We start from the raw sequence: 8,929 nt of genomic DNA, 5'->3' as shown, positions 1-8,929 counted from the left end.
TGAGATGGGGGTGGAAAGGAACTCACAGCACAGCTTTCTCCAAAGAAACTCTCATCGAAAATCTTACTGTCAGCTTGTTTATACCTTAAATACTCTTTGCCACTTACTTTGTAAATCCTGGTCTGACACTTCACTTTGGAAATTGGTATTTCTTGTGCTTCGACTAAAGCTTCTATTTTAATTAATCAATTTATTTATTTATTTATTTATTTATTTATATTCATTCATTCATTCATTCATTCATTCATTCATAATATAATTTGTCAAATTGGTTTCCATACAACACCCAGTTAAAGCTCCTATTTTAACATCTGATTTTGTTTCACCTAAGACACGTCTTGAACCAAAATGCTTCTCTTATCTGAATCCTGAGCATTAATATGATATTTACTTCTACTTAAAAAAATTTTTTTCATCTTGATAAGTGTACTCTTCAATCCCCATCATCTACTTCCCCCGCCCCTCCACCCACCTCCCCTCTGGTAACCATTAGTTTTGTTCTCTACAGTGAAGAGTCTGTTTCTTGGTTTCTCTCTCTCTCTCTCTCCCTTGGCTCATGCATTTACCTCTATTTTTCAAGCCAAGGATACTGTCTACCATTTGGATTTATTTCCCCGGCTCCACCCTTATAGATGCAAATCTGGATTATAGTGTTCTAGTGAGAGAAGGGGGCTCTAATTTAAAAGAGAGAGAGAGAGAGAGAGGCAGCACTTCAACCAAACTGTAAGGCCCTGGGGGGGGAAACACCTGTATGGTCCTCTAACTCTGGAGGAGAGTTGCTCTCCCTCTCGGATTTCTAGCATCTCTGGGATGTGGCGAGAGGTGATAGAGCAGTGGCAAAGGGAGACATCTTCAACCGAAGACTGAGACAGTGCTGGGGATTCCCTGCAGGAACAGGCATGAGCAAAAAGCATTCAGAAACGTAGGGCATACATGACCTTGAGCAAGTTAATTCTCTAAGCCTTGGTTTCCACCTCTGTGGGATGAGAATAAGACTCTCTGTGTTGCTGAGAGCCAAGAGCCTATGAAGTGCATCTGAAGTTGAGAAGTGGGTCACGAGTGTCCAGAATTGGTATCGACAGTTAGACTCGATTTAGTCTCCCATCTCAGACCGTGTGGACCTTGAAAGTCAGGGCCCATGTCAAATTGTTTTCCTTCTGTCTCAATGGGACCACAATTTACTGGATGGAATTGTGGTGCTGTTGGCCTGGATGTTTGTGGCGTGGATTTGCTCTACAGAGCCACATGTTTCTTTCCCGTGTGCTCTCCATCAGGCCAAACCTGCAGAAAGTGAGTGAAGGACCAGTAATTACCCCAGCTTCATCACATCCCAGAAAACCCACTCCAAAGCCCCTTTAATAATTGATGTGATTACTTTGTTTCCTTTTCCAAGATATTTTTTGAAATGTTGAGCCCAATTCTCTTTGCTTCTGCTTTTGCTGCAACTCAAGGTGTATTTCCTGAGTTTCTTTGCTTTTCCCCCTATTCTCTTAATAATGTTCTTTTTACCTTCACCTGCCTCTGGGTTTTTAGTGGGTCCTGTGACCTGTATTCATTTGCTCAGACAGGGGTGTGGAGAAAGCGTAGGCCAGGAAATCCCAGCAACCTCCAGCTAATGCACAGAGTCTTTAGTTTGGTGATTACTACAATTGTTGCCTCGTGGAACAGTGAGCCATTAGCTGGTTCTCACCCCCCTATTAGTATTACCCTGTAATTTAATCACAATTAGACTCCTAGAAACACAGACATAGAAAACAAGTGGGCAAAGGAGGGAGATGGCAGAAAGCAACAGCAGCCAGGGGTTCCAGTCGAAGGCACTGTTTTCAGAGGGTGCAGGGCCAGAGAAGAGGGAGGTTAGGGCTCAGAATGAGGTAACTGGGCAAACGATTAAAGGGACTTCACGTTTTACTCCTTGGTATTGGGGTTGGGGTCTACGGGGGCATTGATCTGATGGACTAGGCTGAGCTGGGCTTGTTTGACAGCAATGGGGATTGAAAGAGGTCTTAAGAAGTGACCCCATGTCCCCTTCACCTTCTCTCCTTGGAATCTGTGGGAGGAAGGTCTCAGAGAGGACCCCCAGAGGAGGTGTTTCTTTGTCTCATCTGGCTTCCTCTCTTGGGGCCCAAAGAAAGCTCTTGAATATATGTTGAAACCAACCTTCTTTCTGAGGGGCTCACAGAGATGTGGAGATACCATTCCCATTGGCTATGTGTCCTACTGGGAAGTCTGGATGTAGGCAGTGGACACAACCAGGGCTAGAAGTAGGAGGCATCGTGAGGTAGAGGAGATTTGAGGAGGGTGTCCTTAGACCTTTCCATAGTACTGTTGTCCTACTTAAGCCTCAGAAACCTGGAGTGCAGTGTAGGAAGGAGGAAGCCCAGTATTTGAGCCCCCAGATGACAAGGAAACTATTATATCACACTCTGACGTGGATTGATCCAGGAAGAAAAGAGCCAAGTGTGCAAGTTCAGCGCAGCCCTGTCCCCTCATTCTTAAATAATAGCAGCCGCCTTTGGCCAAAGTCAAGTTGCACAGTTGACTGAGGGCACGATTAGGATATGGCAGCGGGCAGGGGGAAGGGTGACTGGAGCAAGGCAGGGTGAGCAAGAAGCTGGGAGCCCAAACATGTGTGAGCAAAATTATAAAATGCCTCGGAGGCCTCCCAGTTCCCTTTACCCTACCTCTCCTCTTACAGTTAGGATCCAGTCTTCCTACAAATCCACTAATGTGTTTAATAACTGAATATCCTCAAGGGTATTAAGAGAAGTTTCTGGTACTCCAGAACGTTCTGGAAGTCCAAGGCTCCTTTCCCCAAATCAGGAGGCAAGACCTGGGTGCATGGGAAAGAGGACTTCTTCCTTCTGACTCTCTTGGTATCAAATTCTCCAATTCTCATGGTAAACTTGCGATCCCAAGTTGGAGGCTTTCCAGGACAGTTCTAGTTTTAAATATTGTATCCTATTGTCCTCACAAGTACTTGTGAGGCCACATGCCCTGATTTTGTTATGGAAAAAAACTGTAAGTACAGTCCTAGCTCAGAGCATTTCCTGTCCAGCTGAGTCTACATAAATCTTGCCCTTCCCTGGCACCTAGGCGTAGTGGCGTTTAGCAGACTCGCTGGAATCCCAGCTAAGGAAACATTAGCTTGCAGGTTGGTGTAGGAACAAACCTCCCGTTTTTTGAAGCTTGATTCCGAAGCCCCCCAAAATGTATGCAAAAGCCCACCCTCATTATGGATGACGATTAAGACTTGTTTTCACCTGTAAACCTCAGATGTGGTCATGTGGCTTTCAGCTTTTCAGAATTCTCTCTCCCCCTGGCTCCCTCATACAAGTCCCTTTAATAGAGAACAGAGCCTTTTACTCTCTAACGAGAGACGAGAGTTAACTGGCCCTCTTCCTTCTGGGGCACCGTTCTTCACACCGAAGGTTTCAACCCACGGTTGGGTCATGAAATCAATTTAGTGGGTCCTGACCTTTGGCAACACTTCAAAACTCTATCTAAAAATGGATATAGATATAGCTCTACATATAGATGTGGATGCATAATGGAAGAGAGAAGGGAAAGGAACACATTAGTACACACCACACTTGATTCGGGTAAGTACGGCTTCATGAAACGTTTGTTTCTGTCTTATCTACCTGTATGCATATGTATGTGTGTCTTACATGTGGGTCACTATGTAAAATGTAGTTTTTCCCTGTGAGTCACAGTAAGAAAGTTGGAGACCACTCTCCTAGGAGAGGTCACCTTGACACTGAAACCGCTAAGGCAGACCGTCCCCGAGAGCTGGTTCCACCAGGAAGGCAGAAAGAGTAGCAAGCTGCCCAGCACCTGTGTGGGAGGAGCCTGGCCAAGGGCAGGGGGACAGAGGGTGCAGGAGGAGAGAGGAAAGGGCCTGAGCCAAAGCCCACTCCTCGCCACCTCCGCCAGAGCAGCCAGGATGCACTGAGTGCCAACAGCGCCCCAGGCGCTCCGCCAAGTGGCTTAAGTGAATTATCCTTTTCAAGTCTTACCACATCCCCTAAGGGAGATGAGTACTGTCCTTACCATCCCCATTTTTTTTTCTATTTTTAGATTTTTTTAAGTTATGTCGATGCCCAAACACAGGGCTCGAACCCACAACTCAGATCAAATGCTCTACTGATTGAGCCAGCCAGGTGACCCTACCACCTCCATTTTAGAGATGAGGAAACTGAGGCTCAGGAGGCTCAATAACTTGCCTGAAGACACACAGCTTGTGCCTAGCAGACAAAACTTGGTCTCACACCCGGGTGTGCCCAATTTTTCAGCCCACGCTCTCTTGCAATCAGAGCTGGCGGTTCTCTCTGGCCTGAGGGAGGGGTCTGGTATTGGCCCGGTATCAATGATCAAGTTCTGCCAGCCAGGGGCCTTGCCTGTGGGCGCAGGGCAGGCGGGGCCAGGGCGTGAAGGAGCTCAGGCTTGGGAGCCCCGGGGCCAGGGGCTGGTGGCTGCGAGGGTGGCGGAGCCCTCCCCCAGCCCCGCTCCTGCTGGCAGTAGGCTGCAGCTTTGCCGCCGCAGAAATCGCTGCTAATTATAACCAAACAATGAGCAATCACAGCCTGCTGGCGGTTAAGCTCTCGTTAGAGGTCTGGCAGGCTTTTCATTAGAACCTCCCGGCGGCCTGAAGGCGGCGGCAGGAACTCTGGGCTCCAGCTCCCTCCTCCCCTCCTCCCTTGCTCCCAGCCTGGGCCCCCGGTTGCAGTGGGGCTTAAGCTAGCTCCTGCCCCGTGTGGGTGCTGTGTTCAGTGCTGCAGGGGGTACCGGAGGCAGAACTTTGCTCTTGGCTTCAGTGAGTTCACCGTCCGCCCAGCAGTCTTGTGATAGGAATCAAAAAAAGCCAGGCCCACTTGAGCCTGGCAGAGAAGAGAAAGGTTTTGGAAAGTTTTGTGTCCTTGGCTGCTTCTATCTTGAGGGCCTTTCTTGGATGCTGCGAAAATTTATTTTCTGCTGTTCAATAATGTGGAGCACAAAAGTGCTTGCTCTGGGTAAAGGATGTCTAGTGGTGCTCATTTCTAGAGGACGTCCCAGGGAGAGGGACTCGCAGAATTTTGGGAAGTGTAAAGTGGGGTCAATAAAAGAGACACATGGAGGCGCCTGGGTGGCTCAGTCGGTTGAGTGTCCTACTCTTGGTTTTGGTTCAGGTCAGGTCAGGTCATGATCTCATGGTACGCGTGGGACTGAGCCCTGCATTGGGCTCTGCACTGAGTGCGGGGAGCCTGCTTGGGATTCTCTTTCGCCCTCTCTCTGCCCCTCTCCCGCTTGCACTCTTTCGCAAAATAAAATTTAAAAAAAAATACACACATGAAGTCATTATAGGCCTTGGAACCCAGAAGAATTCCTCAGATGCCTAATTTGAGGGCTCAGGACTTTGGGAAGGGTGTGAGGGAACAGACAGCCCCAGATGGTGGAGCATCTGCTTCTGGTTGGGGGGAAATTTACGCTGTTATCCGGTCCTGGGCTGAATTGTGGACAGGTGGATCTTTGGCCAAACTTCAAAGTAGATCAGGTTTATCTTTTGCTCCTTCACCCCCCTCTTACCTTTCCTGGCATCTAACTTCCCTCAGGTGTGCACTGGGGACCATTCTTCCTGCCTCCATATTAGGGCTTCCTTGTCCACTATCAACCAATCATGCAGGTCTTAGCTGAAAATTCATCAAGATATACTCCCTCTGGGGAACCATCATGGATGTTCGGGATACTCGGGTCCCATTCCCTGAGGAATCTGTAATGCCTCCCTAGCAGAACACCTGCCCAGAGCTGTGTAGCATGGTACATATTTACGGGGTGAATGAAGGAACATCTGAGAGGGACATGTGAGGGCCTCTGGTCCTCATTTTGCAGGTGAAGATCTAAGGCCCAGAGCTGGGCAACCAGCTGTCTCCATTTACCTGGGACTGAAAGGATTTCAGGACATGGGATTTCCACTTTTAAAACCAAACTAGTTGGTCACCTTATCAGCAGCGGTGATAAGTAAACCAATGTGGGCAGAGTAGGAAGCCAACAGGAATTGGCTGGATTTTGTTCATTAGAAAGATGGGAAGCACCAGAGAGAAGCCTGTGGGAAGGCAATTCTTTCTTTTTTTTTTTTTTAATGTTTATTTATTTTTGAGAGAGAGAGACAGAACTTGAGCAGGGAAGGGGCAGAGAGAGAGGGAGACACAGAAGCAGGCTCCTGAGCTGTTAACACAGAGCCAAGATGAAGCTGGAACTCATGAACCACAAGATCATGACCTAAGCCAAAGTCAAATGTTTGACTGAGCTGCTCAGGTGCCCTGGGAAGACAATTCTTAAAAGAAGAAATAGATGCAGCCAATAAACACACAAAAAAGTCTTACTGGTAATATCAAAATACAAACTAAAGCAATTTTCATCTATGTGTTAAAGATTTTAAAATATATGAACACCTTGGGAAACTGGAAGTCTCACTCATTGCTGATAGAAATATAAACTGTTTTGATTTTTTAAAAATATTTTAAGTAATCTCTACACCCAATGTGGGGCTCAAACTCACTGCCCTGAGATCAAGAGTCACATGTTCCATGGACTGAGCCAGCCAGGCACCCCTAAACTGTTTTGATCTTTCTGGAGGGCAATTTGGTGCCAGGTAAAAAAAAAATGTCTTTAAGATATCCATGCCCTTTGACCACATAATTCTATGTCTTAAAATCTGGTCTGAAGGAAATAGAGATATAATCAAAGTCTTGGGTATGAGGATGCTTATTTATTCATGATGGCTTCATAATAAAGTCAAGTTGGAGGCAACCTAAAATTTCCTCATAGGAAACCAAATTATTAAAAAAAAAATCCTCTTGGGGCGCCTGGGTGGCGCAGTCGGTTAAGCGTCCGACTTCAGCCAGGTCACGATCTCACGGTCCGTGAGTTCGAGCCCCGCGTCAGGCTCTGGGCTGATGGCTCGGAGCCTGGAGCCTGTTTCCGATTCTGTGTCTCCCTCTCTCTCTGCCCCTCCCCCGTTCATGCTCTGTCTCTGTCTGTCCCATAAATAAATAAAAACGTTGAAAAAAAGGAAAAAAAAATTTAAAAAAAAAATCCTCTTGATTTTTAAGCAAAGCAATTCAACTCCCCTTTTGCCTTGCCCTCAACTTCCAGCTTATGTCCAAAAGCCCGTATTTTAGACTCAGACAATTGTTTCTTAAAGAGGAATTTTGTCATCGGCCCGTACAATATTTTTTTTTAGCCACTCAGAGCTTGTACCACTCACATAGACTCTTCTGCCCCTTGGTGTAGTTACTCTGATCAGAGCATTTTTCGTTGTAAATAACAGAAACAAACTCAGACTATCTCAAGAAGAAAAAGGAGGAGGAAGGGGAGAAGGGGGAGAGAGGCAGGGGAGGGGGAGGAGAAAGAACGGTAGCAGGGAGGGTTTGCCTAAAATCCTCTGCGTAGGCTGCATTTCCAATAGATTGTCTCTTTCTCTCATTTAACATAATTCTGAGTTTGAGTCCCTAACTCTGGCCCTTATTGGCTATGTGCCCATAAAGTTACTTAACCTCTCTGTACCTTAGTGGCTTCATCTGTAACAAGGGATTACTGATACCTTATACAGCATTTACTACATGGCGGGCTGTGGTATAATAAATAAGTACCCGGTTGTGGCACAGAGCTCCTAAAAACCATGGAATTTCCTGAGTGATAGGAAGTGTGTTATGTTATTCCTAATGAGCCCATTCTGACCACTTCTGAGTTTATGCTGAGATGGCTCAGGGTGGGGCCCCTAGATAGCTTCAGGATGGAGGCTGGCCACCACCAGTAAGACTAACAGGTATGATTAGAGTAAGGAACTTTCAGCTCCACCTCCCAATTTTCAGAGAGGGAGGAGGGCTAGAGATTGTTCAGGATCAAAACTCTTGAACAGCAAACTTTGAAGAACTTCTTGGTTGGTGAATGCACCATGTACAGGAAGCATGGTGCACCCCAACTCCACAGGGACAGAGGCACTTGCATTGGGATCCTTCCGGATCCACTCTATGAATCTCTTCATCTGACCGTTCATTTGTATTCTTTATAATGAACCAACAAAGCATTCTCCTAAGTTCTGTGAGTCATTTTAGGAAATTACTGAACTTCAGCGGGCATTGTGGGAACTCCCAAGTTTGTAGTCATCTGGGCAGAAGTGTGGAAAGTCTGGGCACCCCATTCACCGTTGGCATTTGAAGTGGGGGCAGTCTTGTGGGACTGAGCCCTTTAACCTGTGGGATCTGATGTTAACTGCATGTTGATAGTGTAAGAATTGAATTGTTGTACACCCAGGTGCTGTTGGACAATTGGTTTGTGTCAGAAAAAAACCCCACACAAGCACTGTCTAAACATGAAGTGTTAGCTCAGTTAGTCCTTTTTTTTTTTTTAATGTTTATTTATTTATTTTGAGAGAGAGTGCCCATGAGCTGGGGAGGGGCAGAGAGCGGGAGGGAGAGAGAGAATCCCAAGCAAGCTCCTCAATGTCAGTGCAGAGCCTGACACAGCGCTCAATCCCGTGAACCATGAGATCATGACCTGAGCCAAAATCAAGAGTTGGATGCTTCATCAACTGAGCCACCCAGGCACCCCACTCAGTCCTTTTAACAACCCTCTGAGATATGTACTATTATCTGGTTGTTTGTGAGTGTGTGTGTCTGTGCTCAGATCCTCTGTTTCTCCTCCTCTTCTATCAAGCTTTTTTGGAACCTTGGCTATGCACTTGGCTCCTTAGTAGCCACTTCAGTACTAACACCACAACCCTTCCCCCAGACTCTCAGACTACAACCTGAAATGTCCCTTTGAGTCCCACCTGCTGTCAAGTTCTGCCCCCTGCTACTACCCTCTTCCTCATTACTCCCCATTCATTAAAGACCTTAACGCCTGGTTCACTGTTTCTCTCCATCCCTAAACATAGTATCATCCTGGTCCC

General features: G+C 46.7%; 1 long non-coding RNA gene across 1 annotated transcript in view; it reads right to left on the bottom strand.

Annotated features, from left to right (window-relative positions):
- Nucleotides 1-934: 934 nt before the first annotated feature.
- Nucleotides 935-8,929, bottom strand: part of LOC147574240 (uncharacterized) — a 33,625-nt gene continuing 25,630 nt past the window's right edge. The window contains exon 4 of the long non-coding RNA XR_015244047.1: nucleotides 935-1,281. This is a non-coding gene — a long non-coding RNA (uncharacterized LOC147574240). The remainder of the gene's footprint in view (nucleotides 1,282-8,929) is intronic.

This window comes from Puma concolor, chromosome E1 (assembly GCF_028749965.1).
Source record: "Puma concolor isolate L17-30 chromosome E1, mPumCon1.1.hap2, whole genome shotgun sequence".
NCBI classification, from domain to species: Eukaryota; Metazoa; Chordata; class Mammalia; order Carnivora; family Felidae; genus Puma; species Puma concolor.
Note: the sequence above shows the minus strand (reverse complement) of the source record. Positions and strands in the feature narration are given on the sequence as shown.